The sequence below is a fragment of the Alexandromys fortis genome, unplaced genomic scaffold (genome assembly GCF_014885135.2).
Source record: "Alexandromys fortis isolate MF-2015 unplaced genomic scaffold, M_Fortis_MF-2015_v1.1 scaffold_79, whole genome shotgun sequence".
NCBI classification, from domain to species: Eukaryota; Metazoa; Chordata; class Mammalia; order Rodentia; family Cricetidae; genus Alexandromys; species Alexandromys fortis.
In genome coordinates, this window is record NW_026067964.1 from 508310 (window position 1) to 520455 (window position 12146).

A 12146-nucleotide genomic window follows, 5' to 3' on the forward strand; every position below is an offset into this window, starting at 1 on the left:
CCAGGACAGTTAGAGCTATCTTGAAAAAACAAAAATAAATAAATAAATAATAAAAACAAAGAATATGAATGAAAACAAGGTTGAAGATGCTGGAGAAATAGCTCACTGGTTAAGAGTACTTGTTACTCTTCCAGAGGACCTAGGTTCAATTCCTAGCTCCCATGGGGCAGCTTACAACTCTCTAAATCCTGTTCTAGGGCATCTGATGCCCTCTTCTTCTGGCCTCCTTGGCACCAGACATCCACATGGTGCTCAAGCATACGTGCAGACAAAACACAAATACATATGATAAAATAATTTTTAAAAACCAGGTTGAACACAGTCTTTGGAGAGAATTAATTAGAATTTTCCCTGTCTTTTTTTCCTGTGTTTTATTTCAGTAAAATGGAGTGAGTACAATGTATGAACACATTTTTATCTTTTTCTGTGTTTTTGAAGCTTCTAGAAATGAAAACAAATAAACAAAGAAGATGCCATGTGTGTTCAGCCTTTGTCCTCAGGTTGGCCATGCTACTGTTTTTCCTGTGTATAGACGGCAAGCTCAAGGGAGAGAGGAAGGCCTGAAGCTGTCCTGAGCATGGCCTGAAGATCCTGCTGATAGAGTTTACTAACAGGTTAAAGGGGAAAAAGGGTTTTTTATTGGATTGTTTGTTCTTTTGATGATCAATTTCTTGAGTTCTTTGTATAATTTGGAGATCAGAGCTCTGTCTGATGTGGGGTTAGGGAAGATCTTTTCCCATTCTGTAGGCTGTCGTTTTGTCTTGTTGACCTTGTTCTTTGCTTTACAGAAGCTTTTCAGTTTCAGGAGGTCCCATTTATTGTTTCTCTCAGTGTCTGTGTTGCTGGGGTTATATTTAGGAAGTGGTCTCGTGTGCCAATGTGTTCAAGTGTATTTCCCACTTTCTCTTCTATAAGGTAGAGTGTGGCTGGCTTTATGTTGTGGTCTTTGATCCATTTGGACTTGACAATGAGGACCCTAAGAGAGACTTACATAGATATAATCTACATAGGAAGTAGAAAAAGACAAGATCTCCTGAGTAAATTGGGAGCATGGGACCTTGGGAGAGGGTTGAAGAGGAGGGGAGAGGCAGGGAGGGGAGCAGAGAAAAACGTAGAGCTCAATAAAAATCAATTTAAAAAAAAAGAAAAAGTTAGCTGATTTTATTAGTGATCTCTTTCTGTAAATGAAGTAGGGGTTAAGGGTGAAGGGAAAAGAGAAAAATGATTTTCTGTTGCTTGGTTACAGCTAACTGGGAGCAATCCCTTTGCTAGGTCTGTATGCACAGTGTATTTTATATATGATAATAATGACTAACAATTTTCAAGAACATGGTATTTGCTAGGGACTGTATAGAGAGAGCACTTTATATACAGCTTTCATAGTGTGGGTTGTTTCAGCTGCAAGACACAAAAACAGCAGCAGCAACAACAACAAAAACCTTGTCCAAATGGTGTTCAACAATAAAGCACTACTAATGCTTGACTAATTAGATCCCTGCAATCCTGACAGCAGACCAGCGTGTGGACTGACTTGTGCAAAGGGTCGACAGCATCAGTGGAGTCCCAAGTTCCTCCCACCTCGCCCATCTTCTCAGATGATATAGAAGGATACAGAGGGGAGACTGCTTACTTCTATATTTGTGTCTAATTGTAGAGGACCACAGTCTACCCAAACAACAAATCATTGAGGAGACAGAATTATTGCCAACAGTTCCTGAGCCAGTGGGCCTGATGGATGCTGAAAAGAGGGCGTCACATCCGCCACAAATATGTTCTCACCCATCTTCTCAACAGTCCTAGGGTCAATGCAAGATCTGTTTCTCACTTGGGAAAATGAGACGATGAAGGCTAAGGAGCTTTACCAAGTGCACATAGTTTGTAAATGCCGTATTCCTCACAGCTAGGTTACGTTGTTTCCATGCCTGGATGGTGTGTGTTTAACTGTCAATCACTAGACTTAGTGGAGTGAAGGTGCCAGGTCTGTAAGTCGCTTAAATTCTCACATGATGGTCATCTGTGTCTGCTTCCAGGTCCTGGATTCTGGAATCACCTTTGACTTCTTACCTCAATGATACCGCCTCGGATCCTCTTTCTGCATGTTATCTTGGCTTGTGAGCCACAGGTCAACTTACTACTTTCATGATGACCTGTGTCTTTGGGAATGTTCAGTTGGAGCCTCCAGATCCAACTGAGTCTACACAGTCTGAGAAATTCCATCCCCCTCTCTCCAAACCCTGCCCTCTCAGAGAATCTCCAACAAAGAACAGCAAAAGCCCACTTTGGTATTCTTGGCAGCTGTGGCAGCTCCTCCTCTGAAGCTGTCAGTAGCCCAAGTCCCCACCTAAAGTGCTCAGCTTTTGACCATACTTGGGCACAAACCCAGCTTGTGGTGGAGAAGTCATCACCCCTCACCTGCAGGCTGTATAACCTCCCTGCTTTAGTTTGGGTGCATGACTTCTCTGGCCTCAATCTCTGGGACTGGAGAACTCATCCAGGCAGGAGTTGCTTTGTTCAAATAAACCTGGTCTTTTACTTTTTCAGTTAAGCTTGATCTGGCTTACTGCATCAGCAGAAAAGCCTATTATTGGGCTACAGAAGACCTATTAGGAAAGTTGACATCTAAAGGAATTTTTCTGTCGCCGATCTTTTTGGAAACTGAGAAATTGCAAACAATGTACATTTGGGAACTATACACAAGGAACAGAATTTGTCAATTCTTAGTCAAAGAGCTGGGCTTCCCTGACACATAGACCTGAAAGCTTCCTGAAGCTCAGTCTCCCACTCAAGGGGTGTATCTTAAGGCTCCTCCCCAAAGTCATCACCTCTAGAGAATGTCCCCACAGCGCTCATCTGTCTTTCTAGTCTTTGCTACTTGATAACACTCCCATCACATTGGAGGCCAGTTAGTTCCCCGGGTGGGTTCCCTAGTCCCCAGCAATGGTGATGCACTCACATTCTAGGACACCAAGTCAAACACCAAACAACAGTGCACTAGCCAGAGTTCTTTATAGGCCACGTGAGCAAGTGAGGATGCTTACACAAAGAACATGTGCAGAAATCCTCTTGTCACAAGTATGGATTCCAGGGTTGAGAAAGGAGTGGAGATGGTAGAGCGATCACCTAACATTTATGAAGCCCTGAGTTCAAGCCTCAGTACAACATAAAATAATCACATCTGTAATTCCGGCACTAGGTAGGTTGAGGCAGGAGGGTCAGAAACTCAAGGTTAGTCATGGCTATACAGCAATTTGGATGCCAGCCTAGAATACCTTAGAGCCTCTCTTTAAGCTAAAATTTAAAAAAAAATTAGAAAGAAAAGAAATGTATATGTGTGCCACGCCCCGCGTCCCTGTGTCTGCACTCGGTGCGCTTGAACCCAGTTCGGCGCTTCGGGCAAGGGGGCTGAAGGTTAAAATACACAGACACACACAGACAGAGAGACAGAGACACGGGTCATCCTTAAATTCCCCAAGAATGCCCCCTTTATTGTGTTCAGGGGCAGATTATATAGAGATAGCCACGCCCCAGCCAAACCCACCAGAAACCACTCTCCTGCCATCAGGAACTCCTGAAGGTTTCGTGCTCAGAGCAGCTGTAGGCACTCAGATCAGGGGATTACAAGAAACTCAGGATCTGGGGTCTCTCTACTCCCAACATATGTGTGTGCATGCACGCGCACACTGGAACCTCATTGTTTTGTACCATTAATATACACTAATAAAAATGAGTGTGTACTGTGAGCCAGCAGATATGAAGCAGGGCTTTGAGCTTTCCCTAAGGTTTTAAATGACACTGAGCTGTTTTTCCACAGCACACACTGGCTGAGACAAGAGTATACATGCTGTTAATGTCGGCTCTAGGTCAGAAACCCCACTGGGAACACCAGGTATCAGGAGTTTCGAGACAGGGATTGAGTACATCCTCCAGAGAGCCAGAAAGAAACAAAAAGCCATCCGATATGATCCTACCTAATGCTCGGCTGTTAGAGGTGCCACTAATGAGAACCACGCCAGTCCCCTACCTTCCCCCATCCAAAGGGTGGCAGCTAAGAGATGACAATGTCCCCTCATCTGTAAGTCCTTTCTAACAGCTAGAGCTTCCCCAGCTTGGCTGTTACCAAGCAGAATGGGGATTGGGCGGGGGGGGGGGTGTTAATAAGGGTCGGGGATGGAGACCAGAAGCTGCTGAGGCTTCCCCCTTAACCCTGAGAACCTGCAGTGTTGATTCTGGACAGACAGGCTGCTCACAGCAGACAGTGGTTGGCTGCAGCCTCTTGCCTTAACAGCCTCCCCTCCCCTTAGGCCACATTTTTTCCAAGCCATTTGCCATCCTGTCTCTGTTTGCTGTGCATTTGAATGACCCATCCCCAGCAGAGCCCCCGCTTCCCTCTCCTCTCGGGTCACAATGGGTTAACATCACCAATAACAGCAGCAGCAGAGGAGTGTGGTTTTAATGTGAGGAATATTGACAGGTTTGTACAAGAGACATAATTAATTTAATGCTCTTGTGATCTAGCATGCAGCTCTCTTCTTTTCCAACCTCCTGGCTTTCCCATAAATCTTCAAAATAAAAAAAAAATCTGCTTCGTTCTTTAATGATTTGGCTCTGAGCAAAATACTCTAAGTGTATACAATTGAAATTCGGTATCATTTTGTTGGTTTTGGTGTCAGAACCTCTGTGGTGCTGAGCCAAGCTCTACCACCGAGCAACAAGCATGGCCCCTGGTCTCCTCTTCGAAAGAAGCAGCACAGATGCTGTGGAGGATAAAATGGTGGACTGGCACCTGCCCTATGCCACCACCTTCGTGTGACAGCCTAGCTTTTTTTTTTTTTTTTAAGTGCTTCTGATCTGGGCAAAGGCCAGTTATCAAAAGCCAGAGAGCTCAGAAGTACAAAGGGACAGTATGTTCTCCTCAGCAGCAGAGGCAGGAGGGGCCTCTGTGGGAAAGAGATACAAGCATGGAAGAGGCTGAGAATAGCAGGCACCAGCCGTCCCTCTGAGATGCTCCGCGGGCAGGCTCCGCACCAGCCGTCCCTCTGAGATGCTCCGCGGGCCTTTTCAGGACAGCTGTGACAGAAGCTTGCAGCGGAGGAGCCATCTCTCATCCGCGATCCTCTCTGAAGACTAAAAGATGGTGAGCACATTTGCATCACAGAAGAAAGAGACAGATTGCCACTCCAGAAGGACCCGCTGGACACCTGTCAGGAGTATTAAAAAGGAGGATTATCTCTCAAAGTGGGAAATGCTTCTTCATGTCCTGGTGTCGAGATGGGTGATGGAGAAGCCACATGAATGTGGGCCATGTCCTCCCTGCAAGCCCTCATCTCCTCTCTCCTTCCTCACACCATTTCTGAAGCCTCTAGGCTGCTGGTTCCTCTCATACGGGATAAAGAATGTGGGTTTCAGAAACCCACAAACATTTTTCAAGAACCCCCCTGCCTCACTGCGGCCCCTTCCTGTATCCCACATTCTCACCCACCGGCCTCCAGTGTGGGCTCCAGGAGATGTGGTCCTGTACACAAGTCACATTCAGGCCACATAATAAACATCATTATTTTCAGTAGACAGAGCTGAAATCACTCAGTTGTAGGACTCCAATTCCAGCCCAGCAGGAGTTAGACTTTGATGACTGCCTGGGTATTTCACGGCTTCTTGTAACATGAATTCCAAATAAGCACACCGATATAGAGACTATGGCACGATTTCACTTCAGAATGGAAAGAAAGCGCTCATCTCCCAGGACTCCATTATCTAAGGCAAGCAGAGGGGGCTGTGAAGCACCTGGAGCATGCGTGGGTGTGGCCAATGGAAACGCACCTTCGCGGTTTTTGTATGTTCCGTTGGCTCTACCCCACGACACAAGAGGCTGAACCAGAGGACTCAGCTTCTTGATGTAGAATGGGGAAAATTTTGCTCTGCATTAGAGAGGTTTGGGCCACAGAGAGAGAATTGGAAGGCAGCTGACAGGATGCTGACGAGGGGCGATAATGTGACAATGGAGACAGAGACAGGAGTTCGAAAGAGAGGCTCTAGGTCAATATGAAGACCCCCTGGCCTCCAGCAGCTTCAGGCAGCCAGTGTGGGAGGAAGAGCCTGGAGAGTCCCAGCTTGTGAAGTGGGAGCAAGCCCAGAGCTGCCTGCTGGTGACTCAGAATGGAATTTTCCTCCCAGACAGGGAAAACAGGCGCTGAGGTTTCTGCTGTTACAGTCATTAATATTGGTCTTCTATTGTTCTCTCTGTCTCTGTTTCTCTCTCTCTCCTTCTCTCTCTTTCTCTCCTCTCTCTCTCTCTCTCTCTCTCTCTCTCTCTCTCTCTCTCTCTCTCACACACACTGACACACACACACACGTGCACAGAATTAGAAATAAAATAAATTTTCTTTTATAAAGATCAGTGTGGAGAAAAAGTGAGAACTGCCCAGGTCTGGAATGTACCCACTCTCTCAGCAAAGATGTGGAGCCTAGCCACTGGGTCACATGAGGTCGAAGGTCATAGCTTTGGACCCCAGGAAGCTACTGAGGAAGCTAGCTGAGATAGACGGGAGCCAGGCTGCCAGGCACAGTCTCCTCTCTAGGGTGTCTACAGGCCAGCTCCAGCCGTTGGGTGGTTAAGGCCCATATAGGTCAAGTTCAGAATTCCTGCCCATGAGCATAATGGCTCCCTTCTTTCAGATGAAGCCCCAGGTGAGAGCCTAATAAACTGCATTGTTAATATCTGACCCTTTGTCACTATGAAGTAGGAATTTCAAGTCTACTTCCCCACTCTTGAAAGACCAAGTCCAGTGGAAGATCCCGATTCAAGGGTGGTCAATGGTCTTCTTGATCTGTCCTGGACTTGTACAATCGGGATCAATTAGTTTATTGCACGCCCTAACATACCCTTCGCTTGAAGCCATGACTCTTTACTGGTTGTCTTCAGGGTTTGTTTTAATCACAAACCTTCCTGGGAGATTGATGTTGGCTGCAAACATTCATTCTCAAATGGATATGCACAGACCTCTACCTCCGGTTAAAGCCCGGGGACCTCATATTAAGAACTCCTGCCCCAGGACATCGCCCATGGGCAGCTCTATCTGTCTTCAAAATCAAATCTGTCTGCTGTTCTAAAAATAGAAACCATATCCAGAAAGAAATTACAAAGCTGCACGCCAGAAGCCGACAGAAGCAGGGAGCAGTTCATCTTCCCACCTGCAGGTAACGCAGAAAATGCCACCACAAGCAGGGGGGAGGCCAGAATCTTGCAGGATAAAGCTCTGCCTAAGAGTTCATCTCGATCACTCTTGCTTTGAGATGAACCTGCTTTCAAGTCTCGTGGGTGGCACCGCACCGTCTGTAATTCTGGCACAGGAGATGATGAGAGAGGAACACGACAAGATCAAGGCTAGCCTATGCTGATAGAAAGGGTGAGGCCAGCGCGACCAAACAGTGAGTCTCTGTCTCAAATTAATAGAACAAGACGAGCCTCCTTTCTTTAGTCACTTCTCCTGGTGAAGCAACTAGCCAAGTGCTAATCATGAAAAGGATACTGGGAATGAATGAACGAACACACACACACACACACACACACACATGCACGCACACACTCATACACATAGTAGCTGGCACAAGGGAGGGGGAATATTTTCTTTTTTTTTTTGGAATATTTTCTTTAGGTAAAACAAGCATTCTTTGGTCTCTGCTCAGAAAACCTGGACCCCTGCCTTGAACTAACCCAGGGACACATCCCATGAGACTCTGGGGAGCGAAGGCTGAAGGGAAAAGAGGGGCTGAGCCTCTCATAGACTGCTTTGAGACAGAGTAGCAAGTGATCTTTTCCTGAAGTGCAGCTCATGATGACCAAAAGAATACCAGCATGACCAAAAGAATACAATGCCTGGGGCCAATGAGCTGGCTCAGTGAGTGAAAGTGACTGCCACCAAGTGTGACGACCTGAGTTCCAACCCTGGGACTCACACAGAGGAAGGAGGGAACCAACACCCTCAAGTTGCCCTCTAATGTCCACATGCAAGCCATGGCACAAATCTGCCCCCCCCCCACATGCACAATAAATAAATTTTTATAAATTTTCATTGGGGAGTTTTCCCTAGAAATGACTGCCAGCTACGTGATGCTGCCCCACAGCCTGACTGTCATTAAAGCTTACACTTAGTTTGGGGACAGCTGATAGATGGTCATACTCAACTAGATCTTTGTCTACTGGGTCGAGAGAAAAGATGTGCCATGTCACGTGGATTTTCAGATATTCATTGACTTTTCATAGTCTGCAAACTATGAGAGTGCTTTACAAGATGAATCCACAGCCCCTTTTCTGAAGCACAGGTAAGTCAGGGAATGGTCAAACACCCTAGATCAGAAGTAAAATATTCCCAGAGTTCTCGAAACAAAATAAATGCATGACAGCCTGTGTCTTCCCAAAGTGAATCTGTGCAGTGAGTGACAAACCCTAGTGAGAATAAAACAGTTCATACACCTTTGTCTGGTCTGAGAGCCATTAGGAAGCAATGATTCCGTCAATAGCTTTTTATCGAGACTAGTTTATTTAACAAGGACTTTGGTAAGTTGTGAAATTTCCTAAAGGAACCAGAATTGCAAAATCAATGAAACCAAGGAAAAGTGCAGGAAGTTCCCTGAAGAACTTAGAGGGTGAAGAAAAAGCAGACTTGATGTATTGATTACTCATGCCTGAGCTTTGGCCACCTGAGCTACACGAGGTTTGTGGGTGCATGGGGTTTCAAAGCTTTATACCTTTGCTAGCCCCCAGCTCCCCTTGGCTTCCTGAGCTCATGCCAGTCTCTCCTAAGCATCCCAAGTAGAGACCACTTGATATTTGGCTATTCCCTTGGATAACAGCATGGGACCCATAGGAAATCCACCAGCTCCACCACTCCCCATCTCAGCTCAGGTATCACGCTGGCTTTGGGGAGGACACTCCCCGTTTATCGCAGACTGTTGTGGTCTGCATGGGAAATGTCCAGCGTAGGTTCATGTGTCTGAACACTTGTTCCTCAGCCAGTGGTGATGTTTTGGAAGGTTGTGGAACCTTTAGCAGGTAGAGAGCTTCACTTGAAGAACTGGGTCCTTGGTGGATAGACCTTGAGGTTTGAAGGCTTGGCCCCACTTCCAGATCATTTTCTATTTCTTGATTACAATGTGTCTGCCTGACTTCCTGCTCGCACTGTGTGCCTTCCCGACCATGATGGAATGTATCCCCTCAAACCATAAGCCAGAGCAAACCTTAAACAGCTACTTACCGGGAATTTCGTCATAGCAACAAGTCTAATAGTACACACATTTTACTAAAAAAGCAGCTCCAGTTATGACATGGTCTCTACTGAAGTCTATTTATGAAGTCTAAGCTATTGAGGAATAATCATGAAAAGCCAATTCTTTTAAGGAGATTGACTAGCTCAGTCAAGCAAAACTTTGAAATATTTGGCCCAACTACTCTTGTTACATAGCTTTAAGCTCTCAGAAGTTCGGTGGAAAGAGAGAGCTCACTTCTGAAAGTTGTTCTCTGACCTCCACACATGTACTGTGGATGCATGCCCACAGATACACGTCATGCACACATACACAAAGATAGATAGATGATGGATGGATGGATGGATAGATAGATGATAAAAAGATAGATGATAGATAGATAGATGATTGATAGATTTTTAAGATGTAAAGTGAACAAACATTTTGATAAATAGAACCTTTCTTTTTAAAAAAAATTTGTTCCTATGCTGTCCATACCAATTGCCCTAGAAAGGCTGCTGTTCTAAATAAGGATGTGATGAGGGGAAAATGAGAAAGACACGGAAAACATAATTTGACAAATTATAAAGATTTCTTATAAGGGAACCTCACCACCCCCCACATCACAAAGAAACACAGCTCCTGTGGTCCTCTAAGTTACTCCACACACGAGCCCATGAGGCACAGCCGCAAACCAGCTGTGCATCCAGGCAGCATCACAGCTGGAGCTCAACTGTGTCCATCAACTCAGAGGGAGACAAAACAACCCAAGCATGTCTGTGACGTACAGAAGTAGATTTTAAACAACACGCCACACGGGGAACCGCTAAAGAGGGATTCGGGTCAACAGATGGGTCCGGTCATTGGCGGCATCAGTGAGAAAAATCTCTCTAAGAAACAGAGTTGGTTCTTCCTTGAACAGTCATGATGTTGTGTTCTCTGATTCCAGACTAGAGGATTCTACAACCTTTAGGTTGTAATTGAGAGGGATTAAATTCCTCTGGTAAACCATCGTTGGATCAGATGAGGGGCTAGGTGAAGATATCTCTGGCCACAGATGATGAACTCTATATAAAAATTAGACTTCACTCTTTCCCTTGGAGTAACTCATGATTTTGTACCATGCAGAAATTCTGGAAAGAAGAAACTCACTCTGTTAAAGTCCAACTCCATCCCTTGAAGGAGCTAATTAAAGACCTAAGAGGTTTGGAGACACCATGTCCTTTTAAATGGGAGGAACTTGGATATGGCAAATTGCTGGAAAAAAAATTGTTTTCTGGAACATGTTCACTGACTCTACGGGGAGTGGGGATGACCTGGAGAAAACATCCCAGATAGGCTGAAGCTTACCCACAGGCTCTTCCTCAACTTCCAGAGTTGTGTCTGTATGTCCAGCTCCTTCCTTTCTCACAGCTGGGGTGCCTCACGGTTTTACCCCTGAGACTGTGGACAAAACTGAATGTTTGGTTTAGAGAACTTTAAAGAATTCTTCCAAGGAAAATTATTGGTGATTTTGCTTTTGAGGAAGTTTAATGCTTCGGTGTGTTTCGTGTATAGAGTTGTTAAGCATGCGTGGAAAGCCACCTTTTTCTTCAGTCACTGTGTTCAGTCTCCAGAAGCATCAAAGTCATACTGTTCGCCTGCCAGAGATTGATTACCTACTAGGTCTTCATTAGAAACTGCAGACATTTTACCTTTCACTGGGGGAAACACAGGATGGAAATGTGTCCTGCCATGTGGTCTAAATAAACGAGGAAGTATCTAGACGAGTTTACAGAAATACTGCCCAATGAGGTGCATTTCAGACTTAAGCATTAAACAATGTTTTCCCTTTTTTACAGCAGCATTGAAAGCTGGGCCCTGGGGTACACACCTGCAGACCCCTCATGGGAGAAAATGAGGTGGGAGGGCCAGTGGAGCGGAGCAGTCAGCCTGAGCAACACACGGGCCTATTTAAATTTAAATAAAAACAAAATCTTGCAGATGATAGAGAAGCAGCTCAATGGTAGAGTATTTGCCTAACATGTGCAAAGTTCTGTGCTCAATCTTCATCGTCATCAATAATAATAAGAATTAATGATTAATAATAATAATAATAAACCAAGCCTAACATTTGATTTTCTGCCTCCAACCATCATTTCTGAGCAAGTTCAAGCTGCCTAGTTATCTACAAAACAGAGAAGATCTGGCTGGTTTTATTTAATGGCTATCCCTATCTGTATTCTGGTTTTTATACCTAAAAACCACGAAGAATGAGGGCCTTACTTTGCAGCTCCACATCCAGGAGACAGGTCTTTGCACCATGCTTCCTAGGACAGGCAGAGGGTGTTGGTTGATGGCAACGTTCTGGCAGGTGGAAGGCATCTGAAATCAGATGCTCTGCACAGGGACATGGTAGATTTTGTAAGGCATTGTGAAGAGTGGACAGGCAGGTTGGTTCTGTTGCAAAAGAATGAGAAAGGAAATGAATTAGCAATGATCCTGAGAAAGAAATAGGGTCAAATAGTGGGACTCGGTGGGATATGTAAATCTTTATAAGCAAGCATCAGACAGACGCGGTAAAGGTGTCAGAAGTGATGGGTGTGCTTTCTGATGAAGACTTTGAATTAAAATTGCTGTCCACGAATGTTCATAGAAGCACCGTTCACAATAAACAGAACATGAAACAAACTCCACCCCCATCAGCAGACGAATGGATTAGCAAATGTGGAATGTTCAAATGCTGGTGTGACCATAACAAGAAATGGAGTAGCGGCATGTGCACAGCTTACACGTAGAAAACATCACAGCCAGAGAATTACATCATTTCTGTGGTAGAAATGTCTGGAATATGCACGGCTAGACAGCAAGTGGACCAGAAGCCACTGCAGGTGAGAATGTGGTGAGACAGTAAAAGGACAGACATG

At 45.2% G+C, this 12146-nt stretch overlaps 1 long non-coding RNA gene across 3 annotated transcripts in view; it reads right to left on the bottom strand.

The window, feature by feature from the left end:
- LOC126508533 (uncharacterized) overlaps positions 1–12146 on the bottom strand; it is a 104629-nt gene that overhangs the window by 29186 nt on the left and 63297 nt on the right. For 2 of the 3 annotated variants that reach the window (XR_007593864.1, XR_007593861.1), the window contains exon 5: positions 11506–11679. This is a non-coding gene — a long non-coding RNA (uncharacterized lncRNA). Of the gene's footprint in view, positions 1–4464; positions 5199–11505; positions 11680–12146 lie in introns of those variants that run through there. The other variant, XR_007593863.1, reaches the window with a different exon arrangement.